The 20,801-nt window shown below is 36.2% G+C and overlaps 1 protein-coding gene across 2 annotated transcripts in view; it reads left to right on the top strand.

The window, feature by feature from the left end:
* LOC139142491 (low-density lipoprotein receptor-related protein 6-like) overlaps window positions 1–20,801 on the top strand; it is a 216,571-nt gene that overhangs the window by 24,485 nt on the left and 171,285 nt on the right. The window contains exon 1 of one of the 2 annotated variants that reach the window (XM_070712445.1): window positions 15,616–15,727. The exons of the other annotated variant lie outside the window; for it this stretch is intronic. The gene's annotated coding sequence lies outside the window, so the exon portion shown is untranslated. Of the gene's footprint in view, window positions 1–15,615; window positions 15,728–20,801 lie in introns of those variants that run through there. 2 annotated transcript variants of the gene reach the window in all.

The raw sequence follows: 20,801 nt of genomic DNA, 5'->3' as shown, positions 1-20,801 counted from the left end.
TTACTTTTTGCTCATTTGCATAATTAATGATTTTAGAAAAAAACCTGATATATATTGACAACAACTACACACAATTTGATTAGATTCGCTACAAATGTTGATCACACGAAGATATATCAGCTGTGGAAGATATTAAGGAGTGACATAAAAGATAATGGATAATTTGCATATTTAATGAACATTCCTTATTAGGGATATATAATTGACTTGATCAAAATTGACAAAACTTTGTGTACTAGTATATTGAAGATACTATGATTTAACATTATTGAAAGTCTTTAATTATTTTCACTTAAGGAGCTCGAGTGACATTAAGGAGTGACATAAAAGATAATGCATAGTTAATGAACTTTCCTTATCAGGGATATATATCTGATTTGACTTGATCAAAATTGACAAAACTTGGTATGTATATTGAAGATACTGAGTCTTTCCACAGTAAAGCGCAACATTTGACATTCCCAATTTTTGAGCTCTAGCTTTTTCAATGATAACAGCATTCACACAGAATGATAGTATTTTTAGTAAGTACTACATATGTACATATATAAAAAATAATATTAAAGCTGTATGTCCTGCTCAACAAATATTATAGATTTTTATCTTTGTAAATATGGCCTCTATTTGCACACCATTTTGTGACATTTTGTACCCTTGTTACATTAGGAAGGGATATTTACAATATTGATACCATTTGAATCGATTTCAAATGCAAAGTAGTAATGTATTATAAGCAATTACGAACTAAATTTACCGGTATTCTTGGAAAAAAAAACACTAGGGAAAGGGCCAAATATTATGCCAAAAAATATTGGCAACGCGTGTAACTATGTCTGTCCAACTCTATGCGAATTGATGATATGAGAACAATAAATATAGTGAAGGCTGTAAGCTGCAACAAACCACTCATACATTTGATCTCTGGATGTGCAACTTTATAAGCATTTTAACCAGGACGATCACTCCACTTTGTCTATGCGTGTCCGTATTCTGAAAAAATATACCATCCAACCAACAGCCCCACACTTAGTTCACCATTCCGTAGACAGAGAGAATACCACTGGATTAGACAGTTAGGTACCGCAATGCCTTATGGTTGTAATGACAACATCAAAGATATAGGCAATCTCTCAAGTCCTGGTTGTTCAGAAGTGAATGTGATGGGCCTATTTGAGTCTTCTGTCCGTAGAAGACGTAGTCATGGACATAGGCGTTACCATCGGCCTAAATTGGATACATCAGCTACATCCAATTGCCATGACAAATTTCATGAACTGCTTCTTTTATTGCAGAAGCCTTTAGGTCTCCATCACATTCGTACTTCATTATTTGCTCTTTCCATCAAGGACTTGAGAAGGTTGCATGTCTATGCATTGGGATTGTCTTTGACAGATCCGAACAAACAACCGTACAGACTGGTTAGTATTATTGCTGACATTGCACTATACAGACTATACAAGCCTGTTCGTGCTGAACCTATGACTGATGATCATCGTCATTTCATACATCTTCCATTTACTAACAAAGGAATTGATGCCATTAATATCAGCAATATACTACACAACAAAAAGGTTACATCAACTATACCTGTATACTTTAAGAACCAGTCTGTACCTATTCTGTCATATCAATACACCAAGACAATCTCCAATAAAATATTCAATTACAATAAGGCATTGCGGCACTTAAAAATTGATGAATTCCTTCAAACACCAGCATCCTGTGACTGCTCTACATCTCCCTTCAAATATACTCCAGTTGGCCATGTCATCACTGGTGATCTGAACTTGGTTGAACATCACCACCTTCGTAAGATATTATCTTGTGGACCCAAGTTCAGAGAACCTCGCAGGATCAACTGGAACCATAATTTTAAGATCATTATGGACTCAGTTGAAGATTATGCCAGGAAATGGGCTAAAAGGGAGGATGTAGAGTTGGACACACTGTCAGAATGGGTCAAATCTGTGAGGAAAATAGTGCGTGGCCGTATTGGTCGACTAAGATCACATGTTTGCAGAAGACCCTATTCTGTATTTAAAGATCCTGATGCTGTTAAGTGTTTGAATGATATCCATGACAAATATGTTGTCGTCCCTGCTGATAAAGCTGCCAATAACATTGTATTTGTCTGTAAGAAGTATTATTTTGAATGTCTTATAGACGAACTTGGTGTAACTAAGACCTCAACCAACTCCACTTACAGACAATCAATGTTCAACAAATCTGAAATTTTGGCAAACCATAAGTCATTCATGGATAATTTTAATATTACAACAAAGGATGACCATAATAAGTTGCCTAGCTTATACTGGATACCAAAGCTCCACAAAACACTTACAAAGCTAGGTTTATCGCAGGATCTTCAAAATGTTCAACAACAGAGTTATCGAAGATACTGACTTCTGTTCTTTGTACTGTTAAACGGGGACTTCAATCATACTGTGATGTTGTCTTTTCTCGGAGTGGTATAAATCAAATGTGGATATTAAAAAATTTGAAGGAACTCTTGGAAAATTTGAAATCAAGATGTTTCAAAAATAACATCTATTAAAACTTTCGATTTTTCCACATTGTATACCACAATACCACATGATAATTGAAAGAACGCTTGAAAAACATCATCAACCAAGCATTTTTCTACAAAAACGGTTTACGCCGTTACAAATATGTGGTATTAGGGTATAATTCTACATATTTTGTTAAAAATACAACTAATGCTAAAGTGTTTTATACCGAGAAAGACATTATCAGTATGCTTGATTTCCTCATTGACAACATATTTGTTGAATTTGGAGGACACATTTTCCAACAGTGTATAGGAATTCCCATGGGCACTAACTGTGCTCCCTTACTTGCCGACTTATTTCTGTTCTCATACGAGGCAGAATTTATCCAGAACCTTATCAAGCAGAAAAGAAAAAGGTCTCTGTAGCTCGTACTTTCAACCTAACATTTAGATACATAGACGATGTTATTTCATTGAATAACTCTGAATTCAGTAAATATCTCGCTATGATTTATCCTCCAGAATTGGAGATTAAGTACTATGATTTAACATTATTGAAAGTCTTTAATTATTTTCACTTAAGGAGCTCGAGTGACATTAAGGAGTGACATAAAAGATAATGCATAGTTAATGAACTTTCCTTATTAGGAATATATATCTGATTTGACTTGATCAAAATTGACAAAACTTGGTATGTATATTGAAGATACTATGATTTAACATTTTTGAAAGTCATTAAGCACTTTCACTTCATCAAACTCTTAATTTGCATATTTAATGAACACTTGAAATTAGGGATATTTATTTGAATTGACTTGAACAAAATTGATGAAACTTGCTATGTACATTAAAGATACTATGATATAACATTTTTGAAAGTCATTAAGCATTTTTACATCAGCCAAATACTTATTTGCATATTTAATAAACTTTCCTAATTAGATATATATAATAGATATACCGGTATATATCTGAATTGACTTGACCAAAGTTGATGAAACTTGCTATGTACCGTACATTGAAGATACTATGATATAACATTATTGAAAATCATTAAGCAGTTTCACTTCAGCCAAGTCCTTATTTAACATATTGAATGAACTTCACTAATTAGGGATATATATCTGAATTGACTTGACTGAAGTTGATGAATCTTGCTACATATATTGAAGATACTATAAAACAACATTATTGAAAGTCATTAAACTTTTTTACATCAGCCAATTCCTAATTTGCATATTTAATGAACTTTCCTAATTAGTGATATTTATCTGTATTGACTAGACCAAATTTGACGAAACGTGCTATGTACATTAAAGATACTCTGATACAACATTGAAAGTCATTAAGCATTTTTACTTTAGCAAATTCCTTATTTGCAAATTTAATGATTTCCTAATTAAGGATATTTATCTTTCTTGACTAGACCAAAGTTGACGAATTGCTTTTTACATTAAAGATACTATGATACGACATTATTGAAAGTCATTTAAGATTTTTACTTCAGCCAATTCCTAATTTGCATATTTAATGGGAACATTTCAGTCAATTCCTAATTTGCATATTTTAATGAACTTTCCTGATTGGGGATTTGCAAATTTAATGATTTCCTAATTAAGGATATTTATCTGTCTTGACTAGACCAAAGTTGACGAATTGCTTTTTACATTAAAGATACTATGATACGACATTATTGAAAGTCATTTAAGATTTTTACTTCAGCCAATTCCTAATTTGCATATTTGATGAGAACATTTCAGTCAATTCCTAATTTGCATATTTTAATGAACTTTCCTGATTGGGGATATACGGTATACTTTGATTTAGTGGTGAATATTATTCATTATGTTGATCATAACACTTTCAATGAAGTTGCAAACATGTGGCAAAGGTTCAAATTTACACATAACTGCAATATAATGAAACACGTGAGCATTTTCAGTTCATATCTGGTGTATTTTTAGGGCAATTTTTGTCATTTTTTGTCAAAAAAATGTATCTCTCAAAAACTGCTCATTTGATATCTTTGATGTTTGGTATACAGCTTTGTAGGGTTTATCTTAATATGATATATTGAAATCAGGATGAAATCTGCAATTTTGTATTTTGGGGGCAATTTTTCCCATTTTAGTAAAAAAATTTGTTTCACAAAATCTTTTTTAAAGCTTTGATATTGAGTAGAAATTTTCCTATGTATGATATTAATTTAGTATGTTCGAATTATTAGTTCCAGAGACCAGCTCTTGAACTGTTAGTTTTTGCTCACTTTCCTTCTTTCTGCCTTACCTTCTTTCTTTCTTTCTTTCTCTATTTCCGGTATTACTACCATAGAACATGCTATACACAAATTTTACCTTAATTACCCAGAATGTATTGCGACACGCTTATGACGTCATCGCTCAGCTTGGACAGGTTTTACAGGCATTTCTTGTTTGTTTATTTATTTATTTTTTATTTTGCATTGCTCAACTATCATATTGAGTTCAGCTACTAATAATTCTAGCTTTCTTTCTCTTTGTTTTTTGTTGCTTTTTTATTTTATTTTTCTCTAAATACTCGCCGTACGTGGCGCTATACTGTTTCGCCTGCTCATGGGCTGCTCATGGGTTGAATGGCATTAACAATGGCGGCGGATTCGATCGCTTCGCTCGCATAGAGAGAGAAAAGTAGGCTTTCAGTAAGTTTACAAGCGTGGCTGGGCACATCATGTACCTAGGCGAGGTGGGTGTGCTCGAAAACGAAGATCAATGCAAAATTTGGACTCAAAATCGGCTGTTTTGGTGGAGAAACTGCCCACCGTATTTCTGAGGAGCCACCAGCGGTTTTTCCTATAGCAGTCTGCGGGGCTGTGGTGGGAGGCCGTTTAACGCCGGTAACACACAGCCCTGCCATGCCGAGCTAGGCATTCATAGTGAACTGTCTGTCACCGCACCGGCATGTGTTGGCTGCACGTAAAAGCAACTCAACTTTCCAAGATCAAACGGTCAGTATCTTGTGAAAACAGCGACATAGCAATGAAAATTGTTTAAGTCTATGCTTTTAATCAAATGAAAATGCATATGGCCTCGGTTTTCAATTTCAACGGCCTAGGTCCGATGTTTCCTCTCGTCTGATCATCGTCATAAACCATGAGCCTCTTTACGGCAACAACTCAGCGCTACCCGTCAAGCGATTGATTTTTGCGTAGGTCAGCGTAGCGAAAATTATTGCTCTGGCTCGTGAGAATGTCGTCTTATATACATTTCCGTGCGTTGTTGCCCCCGTATGTATCTGTTGCGTTTTTACCGTACATGTAGGCATTTGTAATCTGTGTACTGTAATTCTCCGGACTGCCTTGCTTTAAGTTGTATTATGGCGTTTACTGCTATCAGCCCCAACTATAGGTACCTGCTTGAATTAAAATCCAAAGCACTCTTTCATTCTGCACCTATCTTTGTCACACATTCTCTTGTTTCTTCCGCTGCTCTGGTCTCTGGAACTTCGCTTTTGCTTGCAAATGCTTTCTAGTATCTTCTTCAATTACATATTTTTGCAGCTATATTTGCCATTTTGGTCTGGCTGACCTGAAGTGTGCTGTCAAAGATTTCCTCCTTCATCAACACGTGTCGCAAAAAGTTAATTTGTACATAAGACAAAGCAGCTCTATCAGCTGCCAGGTCGCTTGTTTGAAATTTTCAGAGAAACATCTTCAATTTCCTATTTTTATGAAGCTTCCTAATTTTTTGATGGAAAAAACTTACAGAAATAGTCCACAGTATTGATTCCATAACTTTTTCAGGTTGTGTTGATATGAACAAAATTAATAAGTATTTGTGAAAAGATTTTCTGATTTTTCGGCGATTTTATACCTACAAGAACTAAGAATACATAATGTGGTGATTTTGTGAGCATTTCATATGGTAAACTGTATTTGGTGTTAAAATGCGGTCAAAGAATCATTAGAAAGCACAGCTGAAGGTGATGCAGCAGGTTTGGGGCAGATCGTCCATGTAGCCGACACGAACACGAAGTGTCTGTTACCAGCTACCAAATACTATGAAAAATAGTAAAGAATGAGCTACAAAATCACTATCAGTTTTAAGTTGCAGGTAGAATAAGTCTGTGACTCTGTAAAAAATACTATAAAGATAGTAGAAAGTGAGCAACCAGCTGAAAGTTAGTCAAGGAGACCTTAACCGCATATCATTTGCATCTCATTGTCGGCTACATGGACTGTGTGCCAGGTTTGGTTTCAAACAAATATTCCAAACTTTTTTCAATGTTTGAGAGTGTCAGGTTTGTAAATAGCTCGTACACTTCCTGTCATTGTATCTCTTTATATAAACATTCTTGATATCAAAGGGTGGACCATTTGATATCCTGATGGGCGGATCTGGAAGATTTTCAGAAAAAAAAAGATTCCAAGCAAATGTCGGTGAAAAACCAATCTGCCATTAAAGGCTTGACTAAAAATAAAGGTGGAAGAGTGGAAAAAAATACTGTACAGTGGATCAGGTAGAAAATAATGCTACCTCATCAATCTTGCAGACCCCCCCCCCACCCCCGGATATCAAATGGTCCACTCCCATGTCTTTGTGCACACATTTTACATTAATGCACTGCATCTTAGTTGAAGATTCCAAGTCAGGTCAAGATTTGAAAGGAATAGTCAAGTTCACCACAGTTAAAATTCTTAAGTTGATCTCAGTGCCATCACCCTTGTGACATATTGGTTTTATAAGTTATTCCAAAAGTGGATGCACCAGTTGCACTGGAAGAAAGCAATGTTTGCTTTTCCCTGTAGGGTTTTTGAGTTCATGGTTGTATGTTGAAATCTCTCTGTGTATCTGGTGTATGAGCAAAATGTAAACATTGGTTGCATGTTGTTAAGCATTTCTGTTGTTCATGAAAATCAAGAGAAGGTAGCTGCTTGCCTGTATTTGCCAACATAACAGTCTTGCGTGTTGATTGTCTTAGACATTATCACACACTGAGTAGAAAGAGGACAAGAAACTAATCAAATTGATGTATAATATTCACCCTGAGTGCCCATGTTTATATAACTATTTTATCATTACATCCAGCTGTTTGTTATATCTTTATCACTGTCCATGGGCCAAAGCACACTAAGAAGCCAATGTCATCACAGCCAGCTGTGTATGTCAGTCTGTCTGTATGTCCATCTGTTGACCAGTCTTTCTGTAGACCAAGTTTGTGGAGCTCATAACTGAATAATTTCCATATTAAATGTGGCCAGCTTCGGAATGCTTAGATGTTATCTATAATCCAATGGAATCTTGTAGGCTTTGATGAAAGAATAAGAAAAAAAACATGATTTTTCATAATCTGTAATTTATTTTGATAAGAGAGTGATTACTTTATTATTTGGTCCGTATACCAATAGGAGGAACAATGTATGCAATGGTTTGATTGAGAAGCATGAAATTCGTATATATGTATTTTTTAATTTTTTACCACTTTTTGTCAAAAGTCTTGTTTTCGAGAGTCACAAGTCAGATACCAGGTATCAAATTTGGATTTTAAGTTCTAAGGATCATTTGATTACCATATATCAATATATTGATGAAATTTGTTTAAGTAAATATGAGCGAATTGGAAGACAGAAGTTTGCAGTGCAGCTGACACACTGTTTTACAAAAAAATTAGCATGGAGCTATCTATATCTTGTATTTAAAAGTTTTGGGGTACCATGTTTTGCATGTTTTATTTTTTTTTAAATGCCAAATATGATATTCTTAAAGTCCCTGGTTAAATTGCAAAAGATTGAGAATTGCTACACATTTTACCTGTGTATTTCTTGTAGATACATGTACATGCTCAACTGTAAATTAGTATTTGTTCAAATGAAGTCAGGGTTACTAAAATGCTACTGAGCAACAAAAGTGAAAACTTGGTGAATAAACATTGGTCAGGTTATCTTGGCAAGGCAGCTAACACACCACATTGTACAAAAAGTGTTGCATGGAAGTCGCTATGAGTTAATCTAAAAGAAGTTATGGTGTACAGATCTTGTATACAACCAGTCTTTCATTTTCAAGATGCAGGACGATATGAGTATATTCATGATAAGTGTCATCTGTATAGTCAGTAAACTTTGCTGCTTAATCCAACAAGGTCAGGTTATTAGTTACAAACTCTTACAACTGTGGATGTAAATATGACGATTTTGTGTGAAAAAAATATTCCAACTTTGATTTGAATGGATTTTGATGTATGTATGTATGTATGTATGTATGTATGTATGTATGTATGTATGTATGTATGTATGTATGTATGTATGTATGTATGTATGTATGTATGTATGTATGTATGTATGTATGTATGTATGTATGAATGTATGTATGTATGTATGTATGTATGTATGTATGTATGTATGTATGTATGTATGTATGTATGTATGTATGTATGTATGTATGTATGTATGTATGTATGTATGTATGTATGTATGTATGTATGTATGTATGTATGTATGTATGTATGTATGTATGTATGTATGTATGTATGTATGTATGTCTGTCTGTCTGTCTGTCTGTCTGTCTGTCTGTCTGTGAGGCGTCCGTCCACTCAAATATCTTGAGAACCGCAGTACTTTCTGATTTGATATTTGTTTTAATTTTTTGATATTGTTGAAAATAGGCAAATTAATGCCAAAAAAGGCGTTTTGGGTAAAAAATCTTCTTCATAATCGCTGGTCAGACAGCTTTGTTATTTGGTATACAGGTCCCTAGGGGTAACCCAACTTAGATTTGTTCAAATTGTGATGAAATATGCAAATGTGTATTTTTAAGGAATTTTTTTGTCATTTTTGGTCAAAATTTGACTTACATTGTATGTAATTCTTGTACTGTATAAACCCTATCAATTCACACAGAAAAAAATAATTAATATGATTTTAAATAATTGAATTAATTAGGAAATCATCAAAGCCAAAATAATTTTAGTGTAGAATTATCAGAAAGTTCAACTTTTTTTGACAGTTCATAGTGAAATGCTTACCATCTTGGAGGATTAAAACATGTAAAGGCAACTTTCCTGAATCCCAACTTTGACATATTCTGAACTGTCATTTATTGTGCCCTGTATGTTATCTAAAAGAAATTGCTCGAAATAGTCAATAGAGATAGAGATAGAGATAAAGAAAGTTCTAATTTCCATTTATGGTTGACTTGGTAAGGATAAAATAAAATTACTTTTTGAGGAAAAAATTAGAGTGGTGAATTAAAAGAGTGGTCAAAGTGATAGGGTTTTTATGGTAAAGCTGGGCTGTAAGATTCCTCATGTGCTATTTATAGCAATTATGCAATCTGTGTAAACAGTGCAATGAAAGTGTTACATGATTCCTTATAATGCTTTTGATGACCATGAACTTCTTAAGTTTCAAACATTTGTCTCTTCAGTGTGCTTTCTCTGAGTATGTACAGTCTCAACTTATTCAACAGAACTTACTTACAATGTTAATTTGAAAGTTAAAATGTGCTTGGTTAATAGGATGAAAATACTGATAAAGGTAACCAGCTTAAGATTCTTTATAACCTGACAGATATGCTGTTTTTTATGACGTAAATCTTGATTTAAAGGGATAATAGCTGTAACTTTTGACCATTTTTTTCCGCCCAACCAGATGATAAAAACCAAGCTAGATTATATCTATCCCTCCTAATTGTCGATTGACAAGGAAATGAGTCGAAACTAACACCCGATCGTGAATAACGAACGGTAATAATAACGAAGTTCGCGGCGCTTGTGTTTACAAAATGTTAGGCGATCACATGGTATGGAGCACAAGGAGTGGTGATATCACTAGCCACGCGAGAGCGGGATTTTAAACGTGATCACTGTAACAATGGAGACGGAGAGCGTCGTAATTAATGCATATTTATATCCAACTTACGCACATGTGTATCTGTTTTAATTGTGATGTACGTCCACTGTTCGTTTGAATCTGGAATGCTATTTGTTCAAACTCTTTTTTTCTGTTGCTTGAGTATGAGACGTTTCAAGTGGTGATGCATTAGGTCAGAGTAAAAAAGAGGTAATTTAGGCCCGATGCATTAGCCGTCCCGGCATCGGCAGTCGGTGCATCGCCCGAGCCAGCGCGAGGGCCCGAAACGACTGTCACCGCGTCAAAAAGCCCGACACGTCCAGCATTTTTCCACCAACTTCCATTACCGAAGTTTAAAACTAGTGCATTCATAATTCAGTCAGTTTGATTTGTCATTTATCGGCGAACAAGTCAACTAGTTCAATGCAAAGGTGACGATGCGATGCTACACTTCAAGTTAACGGGATTGGGAACGGCTTACACTCGGGCCCGCGGACACCAGTTGTGTAGGTACGTTTGACGTTGACCTACATGATCCGTATGAATTACTGCTGAAATCACTATGCATTCAAAACGTAAAAACAAAGACCCTGCCGCCAGCACGTCTGATTCTCTGCATTTACTTACTGGTTTACTAGACATGGTTCAAGTGTGTGATTTGTGAACGTGTGAGTTGGGTGAACGCTTGGAATGCGATGATTTGTGTTTTGTTTTCATGTGAAACGTGTGAGTAGGATTTGAGTGGGGTGAACACTATGCAGGGGACTTTCACCCGGCACAACAGACTAAATAAAAACACGTTCGATCGCTTCGAAAATCTGACCTAGGCTGCCAAATTTTACACGAGGAACTTTTGCAAATCATTTTATTTTTTGAAAATACACCGACTTGAACAAGTCTCTGGTTTACCTTCGTCCTGTGACACCCTAATGGCTCAAACGGAGATCATTTAGGAGTGGGAAGGCAATCTTGCCCGAGTTACAGGATTTGATTGTCGTGCATGGAAATCGTACTGCGTGGTGGGGATAAAGTTACTGGCGATTTTCTCGACACTCAGAGAGGTGGAGAAAAGTTCCGTTTCAGCTAGCTGTGGGTCCATAGCTGTGGTGTTTGCGGACGGGATAACTGACTTTTACGTGCTGGTTTTGACTTTTACGTTTTTAACCCCGCCACCACAGCGGGGTTCATAACATAAAAGTCAAAACCAGCGTGTAAAAGTCAGAAATCCTGTCCGAAAACACACAGCTATGGACCCACAGCTACGTTTCATCGATCATGGATTACGAAATGTATGGCAACGCTTTGTATCGTGTGAAGCATTAGATATCTCTCAAAGAAAAAAGATGAACAAGTCATCGTTGATGACACAGTCCCCACTTGTTAATGGGTACTTTGATTACAGGTCCTCAGAGAGGATAGAGTCCTCTTCATTAGGTCTGTGATAAAAATACTGTGATAAAAATACTTTTGAATAAATTCGCTTGATACATGTCTGAGTTCAGGACATGAAAAAATCATAACAAAATGGCCGCACAGCAGCTATATTGAATCGTATCACAAAACAAATTAACGTGCATATGTATGACCAATCGTATCACAAAACAAATTAACGTGCATATGTATGACATTGGTCAATCTCCTTTTACCAACTTTGAATAAATCGCTTGAAACATGTCTGAGTTATGGTTCTGGAAATGAAAAAACGCAATAAAATGGCCACACGGCGGCCATATCGGATCGTATTACAAAACAAATCAATGTGCATGTGTATGACATAGGTCAATGTCCTTGTACCAAGTTTGAATAAAATCGGTTGAGATATGCCTGAGTTATGGCTCTGTACATGAAAAAATCGTAACAAAATGGCCGCACAGCGGCCATATTGGATCGTATCATAAAACAAATTGATGTGCATAGCTATAACATTGGTCAATGTCCTTGTACCAACTTTGAATAAAATCGGTTGAGATATGCCTGAGTTATGGCTCTGTACATGAAAAAATCGTAACAAAATGGCCACACGGCGGCCATATTGGATCGTATCACCAAAGAAATTGAAGTGCATATCTATGACATTGGTCAATGTCCTTGTATCAACTTTGAATAAAATCAGTTGAAACATGCCTGAGTTGTTGCTCTGTACATGAAAAAATCGTAATAAAATGGCCGCCTGGCAGCCATATTGGATCGTATCACGAAACAAATCGATGTGCATCTGTATGACATATGAAGTAATCCTTGTACCAAGTTTGAATGAAATCGCTCCAGGCATCTCTGAGATATCTGCGTGAACGGACGGACGCACGGACGGACGCACGGACGGACGCACGCACGCACGCACGGACATGACCAAACCTATAAGTCCCCCCGGACGGTGTCCGTGGGGACTAATTACATGGCGATGACGAATATGGCGATAGTGCAGAAGATGTCTCAACCAGTGCCGTCGCACAAGGTGTGAGAAGCCGATGGTCAGTTTGGGAATGGACTTTTAAAAAACTAACACCAGTAGCCTATGAAAAATTCACCGATGAGAATATATTGTGATGAATATGTGATTTTTTTCGAATTCTGAACAACACCCAAACACAATCCGGTTCTTTGACTTCCAGTTCTTGAATATTTCACAAAGTCCTAGTCAATGTTTTCGAGCCATGCTTCTGGTTATTTGGCCATGCTTCTAGTTATTATTTATACTTCGTATACCTTGTATACTTATACTTATATTTGGAATTGGCAATAAAGTAAAGTTATTTCTCCCGCGGCGTGTCGATATTCTGTTCGGGTAAATCCTAGCTGTTCATCGTCGCACAATTTTACAATTTTTCCAAAGATGAACGACAGAATGGTTGCCGGCCGCGCCAGTCGACAGGACCACAATGTCTGAATAACGTCTGAGAAATTGGTTGATCTTGAAATTTTGAGGTCAAAATTGGAATTGCTTTGGTGGTGAACTTCGCTATTTCGCGCCACGATCTTTTGAGTTTGGCGGGTTGATGTTTTCACTTGACAAGTTGAGCGACAAGTGGGAATATCTTGTGGTAAGACGCGCTCGCGGCTGGGCCTTTGTTTTGACGTGACGTTTTGAACACATCAGTGATTTCAGCAGTATCTTTTGAGCAAAATTTTGGTGGTACTTGTAGTTGAGTCATTACATTTGCTAACTCTGGTTACGTTTCCTAAATATCAAACCAATAAATTTTAACATGCCACGTTGTTTCTTCGACAGCGACCACAACAAGTATAGTGAGCAGTGACAGTTCGTGACCTCGGGCGCGGGGCCCGGGTCACACCATCAATGATCGTTCAGTGTAGCCCACAGCCGTCGACGTCCGAGATGTGTATGGGTTGTTTTATCTGCTTATTTTCCTGAAAGAGTGTTTGCACTTTGGCTAATCACTCTGAAAGGCGCTTTCGTACTTTAAACATTTGCATCGTCAGTATTGCCTATTTCAGTCTATTTTTAAATGCATGTTTATTGTTTGTTTGTTTTTATGGGGGATTCTTATAAAAATTTACTTCCGTCGCGAGCATCACCACTGAATACGACAACATACAACACAAGTGTACGTGCATTGTTACAGAAATATGATTATTTCGCAAATGAAAAAAGACAACATAACTGCAAACTATAAGTCATGCGAAGAATTTATCTACATAAGTGACCAAATTTTACCAGGTTACCCGCAACTCAATTTGGTCTCTCACGTTTGTAAATTTTCAGTGATTTTCGTAATGTTCAAGGGTCATGACTGTGAAGGCTAACATAAACATTTTACATCGCATAGCCACACAGTGGTGGACATGTGAATATGCTTCCTTGTTTAGACATGATAAGGATCGGATATTGCCAAAACTGTCGGTTATATTTCCAGCTGTCAATGTGAATGACAGATACATTGTTCGGTCAACCCACTGTACTGGTCGCTTGTGCTGCGCGCTGTGGAGGCCATGTTAAACCAGAGTTGAACTGTGCGGTACTTCTCTTGCACATGCATACAAAGTCGATTACGTTGCATTCCATGTGTCAACATCGTTGAATTTCTCTCCATCAAGAAATTCACTTCGTCAACATTCTTTATCACGAGGAATTGATACACGTTACGTACTGAGGTCAATTAGTAGGTGATTCTTCATGATCCACTATGCTTATTCATGTGAATAGTTCGCAGTATGCAACAAAAATAGTGAAAATATTCTCAAAAGTTACAGCTACTATCCCTTTAAGTAAGTCTTGTTTACTTTAAAGTTCCATTAGCTGTATCTCCTGGCGATTTTTCCGTTAGTTTTGATTGAAATGATCACTGGCTCATGTTGAATAGCCTGTCAAATAACAGAGAATCGCATATTATTCGGAAACATTACGTGCCCTACAACTAAATAACATGTGATTTTACAACGAAAATTTCAATTTTTGTCCGGACAGAAATACAAACTCTGTTGCAGAGGTCGCGCTAGGATTTTTTTATATGCATATTTTTGACGTGTCCATGAAAAAAAATGCGTCAAATGCTCTCATAAACGCGTCAATTTGATTCCTTTGTGTTCACAATGTAACAACAGTTGGTTGACCTTTGACACCCCCACCTATATTAAACAGACTATTTATAATATAAACACTATCCCCGGGAAGAAATGAACGCAGTCGAGTCGTTTAGGTGATAACTGTTATCGGTATATATACTTTACAAATTGCAACAATGAAATTAAACAACTTTTGAAAATAAAGGTGACATCACTGATCGTAAAGAAACGTGATGTTGAAGAAAGCATGGCACAAAGATTTTTGTGTAAGTATATCTAACATTTAAAAAAACGCTTACTTCAAAGACCTTGTCCTCAATTTTGTAATTTTGCAGCAATCTTTGTCGACATTCTATTTATACTATGCTCATCTCAAAATTATATCTCTAAAAATGATGAATTTTGAAACACCGAAAGATGAACAATAACTTTGTCAAATGTTTACTTTAAGAACTTGCGCAATGCCAATCAAAATTCATGTAGTTTACTGTAGAACTATCAAAATGCCATAGCGATGATTAATTGTTCAAAAGTCAAAATCTGTACTCCTCTCTGTCTCTGTCTGTCTGAATTACTCTTCTGTACGAATTAGACATCGCTTTCGGCGTTTTGTTCTGTTGAAGATCTCTACCGCGCGGTCAATGTTGAAGTCACGCACATCCGGTCCTTCGAGAGAGATTGTCATGAGCGTGTTAACATGATTTTCTGACAGTCGGCTTCGCTTTGATGTCTTTAGTCTGTTCTGGGCGCTGAAACCACGTTCACACGGCACGCTCGAAACAGGAACAACAGTCGCGATCGAAGCCAGGGTCTTGAAGGCTGGGAAAATATTTCCGTATTCGCAAATGATGATCCGGCAGGCATCAGCCAGGGTGCGTACTCCACCGATACCGACTATCATTTCTTTAACCATTGGAAATGACTGTAACAACTCGTTGCCATCTAACATCGGCAGAAAGTTTTCATCTCCAACTGTTTTTGGCTGTCCATAAAAGTTGGCGAGTTGTTCAATTGCTGCGATTCCATGGTCACGTAATGCTGCTGCGTCATTTGGATAGTTGTTTGGATTTTAAACAGTGTCTATAGACAGTTCAGAATACTGAGAGGGTCATCCGGAAAACGGTCATGTAAACTGTCGATTAGGTGGCTAATGAATGATCGGCGGACAGTGCAGTATGCTGTGACATTTGTCTCCCCAGCAAATGACAAGTGATGACCCCTGAAATGTCGATTATTTTGACGAAACTCAGCCATAAACCGGCGTTCATTGTGGCCAGACATATCCTCATTTAGAAGATTTTCCAAGGAAGCAATTGTTGCGCTGACCATGGGCTTAATCTGAGATAGATTTACGTCATCACGCTGAAAAACCATGTTGAGTCTATCCATACATGGTAGGACGTCAAGAAGAGTGTGCGTTGTAGCGATAAAGGCAAAAGTCTTTATTTGCTTGACGGCATTTTCACAATTGAGTGTACAAAGTAGGGGTCAAAAATGGCCAAATTTCAACCTCATTGTTTTATGTGAAAACCTTACCAGGACTTAGGTAAATACCGGGTATGCCACATATATAGTGCAGAAATGGTTTCGCACAAACTGTCCTAGTTCCATAATAAACAGGCCTTCTTTATCGTACCCTTACGTGGGGTACAGACACTACACAATTTAGAAAATTAAGAAAAGATTTTGCACCATTGCAAAATTTAGGGGAGAATATACAATACGTTTACCAAATGCAAATCAATACAGTTAGCCTTACATCATAACATGACTTTTGTAGAGAATCTTTGAATTCCACCGGATGTATACAATGTTGTCCTTCATACCAAAACAAAGGAAACACTTTATTTTTGAAAGAACAACGAACACATTTCAATTATTGCTTAATAATCTTCCACAGTGAATCCCAAAACTTAAAATGATAATTGGCAGCATGCATAGCTGTGATACATAGCATTCTTTCATATGTTAGTCCATGTTGGAAAGACTCATCAAAATATTTCATAAAGTATGTACAAGGGGTATGGACACTACAACACCAGCCCAAAGCAAACCTGTACTGAAGCTGATCATTTACATTTAGTGTAGAAATAATAGCTGATTAATTGATGAAGAAACATGGTTTTCTTTCCATTTTGCCTTATCCTGTAAACTTTTCACCACAGTGTAATTAATTGAAGATATTATTAAACTATATTTATGGTTCATGGTTTAATGTTATTCAGAGAACATTACACTCAAATATAAATTTTGCATCAACAATAAGAAACAATTGAAAACTTTTAAGTTTTTTGATAAAACATTAAAATCATCAAGCTATAAAATTTCAAATATTAACCCTACTCACTGATTAATAGTTGTATTTAACTAGTTTGTGTGGTGGGGTACGGACACTACACAACATGCATTAAAATTGTTTTCTGCTAAAGTTAAGTCTGAACTAAAATTCATTGAACAAAAAATGGCAATGCTTGTACATGTGTGTTGACAAGCCAAATACTGGTCAATATGACATGCTACTGGAAGAAAAGACAACTGTTTTTAAAGACAGGTCAATAATTTTGAAAAAGGTCAAGTTGCAACATAACATTAACAGTTGTATCAGTGGACCTGTCAAGATAACATTTTATCAACAAACTGCTTGATGTAGAAATATGTCATTTTAGTACTTGAAATAATGAAATTTACTCTTCATGAGATGAAGTGTCTCTTGTCAATGTCATGTGTAGAGAAACAAAATTGTTTTATCTTATTAGTCAACTGAAGGAAACCAACCCAACACACAACTCAGATTCACTGGATTCACTGAACAATAAATTCATATATTCTCATCTATCGCAGATAGCTTTGATATTTGGTATACAGATGACTTAGGATATACTTTGATAATTTCACATAGCTTCAGGAAAAATAGTCAATTTGTGTTTTGGAGGCAATTTTTGCAAATTTTAGTTAAAAAATCTTCTAAAAAACTGCTTGTCTCATAGCTTTGCAATTTGGTATATAAGTCCCAACACACAAACTAAGCCAACTTATTTCTTCAAACTTGGGGGGGGAGGAAACATGGCCGTAATTTTGTATTTTTGGAGCTAATCTTTAATCTAATAAAGATTAAATTAAATAATTAAATAAATAAAATTAAATAACCTATACCAACCCCAGATATCTTTTAAGACAGTTTTGTAAACTGTGAAAACAATGTAGTCATATTTGGTATCAGTTTGTAGTGAAAGTTGACCAAGAAAACAAATCTGAGGTTATTTATGATACATGTACGGTATAATATAGTGGATCAACTCTAGCTAATATTTCGTTGAGGGATACCCAAACACTGATAAGAGATTTGTATCCACAAGAATGCCATGTGGCAAGATGCACTCTACTGTGAATACAGACTCCAGTACATGTCATTTTTACATTGAGTAGTTTATGTCAGCCCTGGGCCAGCCCAGGTTTTGAGTCAACTCAATTTTGTCAATATGGACACTCTAGGTCAGGCCAGAATCGGTCTAGTTTTGGCTGGGCAATAGGGGAATCCAGTACTGCCACAAAATTTGGGTCATGTCTGGACCAAGATGATGCCCAACTGAACCTAAAAGTTTTCGCTCCAGTCTTTATCATTCATGTTCTCAACACAATATCTTCCCACCAGGTTTTGCTCCACAAGTGGGACCACATCATCTGATTAACATTACTTGAAAGAAAGGCATTACATGTAGTTAACAAAGACATCAGAAACACTGTGCACTGGTTACATGCATTTCTGTACAATCTGCAAGTCCAATTCTGTCTCGTAAAGTTCATGAAACCAATACTGGAGATGTCTCTGCAGTTCAAGTGTCATTTAGTAGTTAGATTAATTCTTTTTGGCAAAACTAGGCTGGTCCTGTAAAATGTGAAGGTGAACCAAATTTTTTCCCCACAGAGGATTATTGTAACCTTGCCCAGGTCCGACCTAAATTTGTGAATGTGAACATACAGTAGTATCTGTCTTAGTCCAATCATTGTGTTTTATATAAACATACAGACAGTTGACAGGCCATTGGTTGATTAAGTAAATCATCACAGTATGGAGGGTAGCGCAGTGCAACTCATAAACATGATTAAGAACATGAGCAATTTAGGATGATGTCAGGTCACTCCACACAAACAGAATAAACAACAAATTTGACTACCTAACTCCCTGACACTATATAAATTTGTTCCTTCCAAGGTGCGAATTTATCATGGATCATTGAACAAATGACCGGTGTTTTTCTGCTTTTGATCACAACTTTCAGCTTTTTGTGGACAATCATGTTGACTTCCAATATATTTGCTGACAATAATTGTCAAATTATAGTTATACATTTTATCTGAAACCAATAAATATTCACATTTTGTGTTACACATACTACTCACACAACTGGGAAATAATTGAATTTTTTTTTGACTGATGTCCAACATTTGATATCATCGAAGCTGTTGGTAGTTTCATTCTTATCAGTTCAGTTGGTGTGTATATTGCACCTCATATTCCGACTTTGTCTGGTTTGGGCCACCAAATTTTTACTGTTGATCTTCAAAATTGAAAATTGGTCATTAAAACGGACTACTGTCTAAACATTGAAATTTAAACCTTTTGCAAATACAAATAGCACTTTTTGTTCGCAAGTGAAAAACAGTAAACAGGAACATGTACTTCATTTTTTTAGATGCGAGCAACGCTATTTTTTATATTTATGCAAGAATCATTATTATCACTAGTGCTATTAATATTAATTGTGGTTTTGCCAAAAGCTGATTCAAACCTATCATCTGATTTCTCTTAAGTATCACAGCACAGTTATTTCAGATGCTAGGCCAGTTGTTGAAATGTCTATTTCGAGGGGTTTTAGCTAACTGACTGCTATGCTAGGTGAAATACCGTAGTGTTGTAGATAATGTGAGCTCAAGCCTCAAAAAGTAATGCATCACATTTAATGACACTTACTATACTGGCACATGTTGTTGATATAGAGATGTACTTGCACTGAAAGGCATTGAGCAGCATCAAGGTATTGCTATTTGGCATATTGAATGATCATCTCAGGAACCCCTTGTCTAATAAACATTGACGTTTCAAGACTTTTTATCCAATCGCCTGATTGTATAAGAGTCCACCTTATGTCAGAGACAGACAGCAAACAAACTAAAGTATAGGCCCTGATGGCAGTATTCTATGTTGGCTATTGATTAATATCTGTGTACCGGTATAAAGGGGTGGGGTTGGGGGTGTCGGTAAGTATGAGCCGAAATTAAACATTTCTTCTGCCATTAGAATAGGACCTGTGCACTCACTATATCTAGTAGTATACTACGTACATGTTCCATACCATCCATGTATATTGTAGCTACAAGGTCATTGGCACTATTGTTATCCAGGGCCAAAATTCCTGTACAAAAACGTACTGTGTGTTGTGTTGACCCCCCCAAATTACCTTTTTTATTGAATCCATCTATCAATTGAAATTAGATTTTAGTGTTTGACTTCACACTGATTATACATGGTTACATTATAATTAAACCACTCAGCAGTGTACTAGGGGTATATCAAACCTTTTACTTCAGTCAAATCCAAATCAGTGTAATCCACTGGAAAAGGGGTACGGACACTACATGGGGGGTACGGACACTACATTTGGCCTATAATTCATGTACATTTTTTAAATGGTGATTGTCTAAGATGAATGCATGTATCATTCATCTATACCAAGTACTACAATATGTATTTTACCTTTGTTTGCTGAAAGCCTAATATAGGTGTGGAATTAAATGGTGGGGTATGGAAACTACATAAATTTCCGGAAAATTTAGGCATAGTCTTTGGCAAATTCTTGAAAATAAACAAATGGATGCTTATGACAGTAGAGTTTATTACAGTACTTAATAGATACCTGCAATGGATTTTAACAACATTTTACAAAA

Source organism: Ptychodera flava, chromosome 1 (assembly GCF_041260155.1).
Source record: "Ptychodera flava strain L36383 chromosome 1, AS_Pfla_20210202, whole genome shotgun sequence".
Classification (NCBI taxonomy): domain Eukaryota; kingdom Metazoa; phylum Hemichordata; class Enteropneusta; family Ptychoderidae; genus Ptychodera; species Ptychodera flava.
The sequence above is the reverse complement of the archived record's forward strand: the minus strand, read 5'-3'. Positions and strand labels throughout refer to the sequence as shown.